Source organism: Saccopteryx leptura, chromosome 8, assembly GCF_036850995.1.
Source record: "Saccopteryx leptura isolate mSacLep1 chromosome 8, mSacLep1_pri_phased_curated, whole genome shotgun sequence".
NCBI classification, from domain to species: Eukaryota; Metazoa; Chordata; class Mammalia; order Chiroptera; family Emballonuridae; genus Saccopteryx; species Saccopteryx leptura.
Window position 1 is genome coordinate 30,803,031 of NC_089510.1, and position 5,387 is coordinate 30,808,417.

A 5,387-nucleotide genomic window follows, 5' to 3' on the forward strand; every position below is an offset into this window, starting at 1 on the left:
GGGACTGTGAGACAGGCGTGTGCTCTCAGCAGGCACGTCTGACTACTGAGTGTGGGCCAGGGACACAGCAGTGAAGGCAGCAGGTCCTGACCTCCAGGTGCTGTTCTACTGCGTCAGGTTTACAAAAGGGTAGAATGAAACTTCACAGCAAGGCAGCAAGGAAATGCCCTGAGGAGCCTGAGGTGGGGAAAACAGCTAGATTTCAAAGGATGGATAGAGAAAAGTACTCCAAACCCAGCAAAGAGCGTCCTTTATGTTGTCATGATGAAGGGCGCCAAGAGCCACATCTGATTGATTTTCTGGTTTCAGGGGCAAGTAATGAGAGTTAAGATTAGAATGAGTGAAAGGTTGGGACATATTTGAGAGGGTTATTTCAAAAATAAGTTCAAATAATGATGCCTTACTGGTACAAAGTTCTATAAAGTTCTGAAAACTTTCATATATATTATTCATTATTTTATCCTGCTAATAATATACCAGGTATATAAAATGAAGTATAATAAGTTTTACTATTATATGTTGAGAGCAGTTTGGGGTATAACAGAACGCATATAAATGAGCTCCACTTCAGGAAATAATGACTTGTGTCCAGCAGTCTAGCACCCTCAATGCCTCCTGTTCAGACGCTGCCTGGATATTGGGTCTCTAGCTGTCTAGTTCCTGCTCCCAGATCATCTGCCTGCTGTATTCCATCCGCCTGCTGGATGGGGTCCTGCTCATTGCAGCCATTCAGCTGCTGGCCGGCTGACTTTGCTTTCTCCGCTTTTCTCCCTTAGAGGCAGATTTTGCAAGAATCGACCACTTTCTCAGTTGGGCATTTTTTTTGTGGAGGAGCAGGGTTAAGGGAACGAAGAAGAAGGCACCTAAAGACTAGCAATGGCTGAAAGCCATCAGCACCCTGGGGCCTACAGGACCCCTGAGGAGGGTCCTCCTGAAGGGATCTGTAGTCAAATAAAGTTGCAGCCACGGTCAGAAATGCAGCCCAGCAGGGAGGAAGCAGAGAGAAATCCATATTCTCACCTCTGTCCCAACCTGCTAGTCCCCTGTCTTAGACTCCTATTGGAAACTGGTGATGGAAGTGGTGCATCTGCCTCCCAAGGTTCAGAGCAGAGAATGAATCCGGGTGCAAAGAGAGAAGCACCTGAATATATCCCTTTCCCTACAACAACCGCCACCTCGTCTCCCCTCTCAGACATCCAGTAGTCAGTAGCCCCCTCTGGTCTGACCAGATTCCTCTTCCTGGCAGGTGTTAGCCTAGCCCATTCTATCGCCACTCCCACTCCTTCTTATAGAATGTTTGCTCTGCTTGGAATGTTGTCTCCCACTCTAGCCCATGTTCTGCGTGGACAACACCATTTATCATTAAGCCCTGGCTGAAACGTACTTTTTCCACTAAACCTTTCCTGACTCCCCTCCTCCACCAAAAGTTATCCACACTCTTTTCTGCTACCAGTACCCATCATAGTTGTGCTTACTATGTCACATATTCAGTCCAAATTAATTCATCAAGTGCTCCTGAGTGCTTGCTAGGTGTCAAGCATTCTTCCGGGTGGCTTGAGATGTGTATGAAGAAATAACTAAATAAAACAAAATCACTGCCATTGTGAAGCTTATATTTAAAGAGAGGAACCAAGCTATAACATATCTAGAGTATCGGGAGGTAACGAGTGCTATGGACAAGAAAGTAAATTAGAGCAAGAGAGGCTGGAGTGCTGAGTGGTGAGGGTCGGGGGAGGGAAAGGGTTGCAATTATAAATAAGGTAATCAAGTTACGCCTCCTTAAAAAGGTGAAATAAATAAGTCCAGGGGACATAATTGATAATATAATATTGAGTATTGGAAAGTTGCTAAGAGAGTAGATCTTAAAAAATGTTTTTATAATGAGAAAAAAAATTGTAACTATATATGGTGACATGTTAACTGGACTTCCTGTGGTGATCATTTTATAAAATATCAACTAATTATGTTGTACACCTGAGACGAATACAATGTTATATATCAAATAGACCTCAATTTTTTTTTAAAGGTGAAATTTGAACAAAGAATTAAAGGTGGTAAGGGAGTTAGCTGCGCCGATTTCAGAAAGAAGAGGGAACTCCAGGACAAAGCACCTGATACTGGAGCCTCTTTGACTTTTACTGTCTGAGAATCAGGAAAGAGCCAGAATTGGCTAAAATGAAGTATGAACAGTAATTGTTTTCTTATCTGGCTTCTTTAGTGTTTAAACTTTTGGAGGTATCTATGTATTCCCCGTACCTAGCTCTACATCCAGCACAGTACCCTCTATACGTGTTGATTAACTTGAATGATATTCCCAGCAATGATGGTTTGCTAAGTCCAGGGCCCGAGATCTTGACTAGAAGCAGCAAGACATCTCACACCTGGACTCCCATGCTTACCCAGGGCCCAGATGGCCTTATCCGTAGTTTCCTCACTGATTGCAGGATCTCCGTTTCAATGGGAGGTTTCCTCCCTCATGTCAGATGGATTGCAGCTCTCTTCCAAGCTATCTCCTCTCCATGAACAGATCCCTAAAATCTTCACTCCCCCAAAGGTTCAAAAAGCTACTGTTTCCTGTCATAAACCCATTCTAACCTAAATCTCATGCCTTCTGAGTATGGTAAAGCAAGGTTTATGTTTCTGTAATCTAGATGACACTCCCAGAATTCCATAAGCCTAACCCCTGTACACAGTGGACATCCATATGGTAGTACCGGTTTTGAAGACAAGCAGAGTTAGAACTCACAATCTAGATGTTCTTGGACAAGGTGTTTCATGTGAGATTCCTTCCTCATTGCAAAATAATTCCTGCCCAGTAGAGGTGGGAGGATTAAATGAAGCAATTAAAGTGTTTATTACTGTGCTTGAAAAATAGCAGAGAGAGTAAATATTCCCTTACTTTCCATGACCATAAGTGTATTTGTAATGAATACTCACAACCAACCATTAGTTTACAGCAATAACCTTTGATTCTTTATCTTTTCTTTCTCTATTAATTTGCATTTCTGTCCTGCCATATTTTCTCAATCACTGGCACTTTCTGCCACCTCCCAATATTACCCGAACCACTTAAATTCTTACTTGAAACTTGTTCCTGATTTCTGTAACTGCAAATTTCTTAATCTCCAGACAGCTGACCTAGAATGTAGATGAGTGTCCCAACATCTACTTGAGGACTTTTTTCATCTGTTAGTCTGCAGAGCTCCACACAAATTACAAAAAACTGTTTCTTCCTGGAAGTGGAACTGAGTTTGAATTAAACAATCTTGCTGAAAGTTAAAAATAGTGAATAAGGAACCAAAATCCATCTGGAATTGTTTGTGGTATTTCTTCAAAATCTATTTCTATGGGGGGCTTTTAAAAGGGATTTGTTCTTTCATGAATACTTCTTTAAACATTTTTTAAGTGTGCTGTTCTTGCAAAATGGTTTTTTTAAATATAATTTAAAACTATTACTGAGTCAATTTCTTTAGTTTATTCAAGAAGCCAAATGTAAATAACACTAAAAAATTATAACATATTTGTTGCCAAGACTTTCTGACCAATATAAAATTTTCAATTTTGCTTTTTCTGTATAGTACTTCCTCTTTTTCATTTTTCTTCTTTAAGAGCAAATAATTTCCCAAATGGTTATTGAATAAATCAAAAAACAAACTAACATCATCAAAGTGACATCATCAAAGGTCCAAAGCATCTTATTATCTTCAAATAGATCTGTGCTCTTGAAAACACAACAGTTTGTACTCATATGTTATCAAATGGCAAGCAGTCCTACTTGAAACATCAGAAATTGGGTCAGCCACTCAGGCTAATTGAACGAAAACAGCTGAGAAGTAGTTGGTGGGTTTGTGATGTTTCACTTTGCAGTTTTCAAGGCATTTCTGAAGAAGGGTATGAGTCCCTACACATTCTCCCCAATAGTTGAGCACTTGGAAATGTTCCCGTTTTAGTGTAGGAGGGCCATTCCTCTCTGCCAACTAAATCAGTCTTAAGATTTGCCTCAATTCTCACCTCTGCAAGAATGAAATGGATATCCCCAGATAGTTCAGGTTCTCAAGGCACCTAGGTATGGAATAATCAAGTGAGAGAGATTGGTGTTTCTCAACCTTTTCCCCACCTCTGCACTGCTGAGGAATATGGTACTCACATCAACACCAGCAAGTGCTTAGAGTGGGTGCTCTGTGACTTGAAAAACCCTCTCTAAGTAATCTGATAAATCGTGCCAGCCCTCTTCCATCTCCTGATTGAGATCACACACGTATGCAAGGTTTTGATGTATTTTGTTGAATAGGAAATTTCCTTAGAAATGACCAAAAGTAAAAAATACAATTCACCCCATATCTAAGTTATAATACCAGGCAAAGTAAACATAGATGTTAAGAACTCTTTGCCTAATTTGCTCTTCTACACAGTAAATTCAGTGTCTGCTCCCTATCCTAGAGTCTGATTTGACAGCTTTGAGGAGGGCTTAGGCATCTATTGAGAATTACGGAAGTAGACGCTCTGTAATGTAAAGAGAAAAATTGTTTCAAATATTCTCTTTCTCTCTTTCCCTCCTCAAAAACCACCAAAATAACATATACTATTTACTTCTGTTTTTGTTTGGATATTTGAGGGATGAAAAGAAGTTAAAACAAAAATATGGTTAATTACATCTTTTTTAAAAAGCATACAATTCAGATAAAATCAAGTTATTCTCAAAGATATAAGAACCCAGTCCCTTTCTAAATAAACACAGAGAAGATGTGGCTGGTTGGCTCAGTGGTAGAGTGTCAGCCCGGTATGTAGATGTCCTGGGTCTGATTCTAGTCAGGCACACAAGAGAGGTGACCATCTGCTTCTCCACCCCTACATCCCTTATCTCTCTCTCTCTCTCTCTCATCCCCTCATCCCAACCATGGCTCGATTGCTTCAAGTGCATCAGCCCTGGGTGCTGAAGATGGCTCTGTGGAGCCTCCGCCTCAGGCACTAAAAATAGCTCGGTTGCAAGAGTAGCCCCAGATGGGGTTGCTGGGTGGATGCCAGTCAGGGTGCATGCAGGAGTCTGTCTCTCTATCTACCCTCCTTTCACTTGGAAAAGAAAAAAAATTAAAGAAAATAGAAAGAAATAAAAATATACTCCATGTTCATGGACTATAAGAATCAAAATAGTTAAAATGACAATATTACTCAAAGGAATATACAGATTTAATGCAATGTGCTTTTTATTTTATGATAATGTTTAAATCCTAATGACATTTTTTTAAAATTCAGATTTGTATAGAACCCTGACTTCAAATTATACTAAAAAGTGACAATAATCAGAACAGCCCTGAACTGGCAGAAAAACAGACACACAGATCACTGGAACACAATTGAGAGCCCAGAAATAAACTTTCATATACATA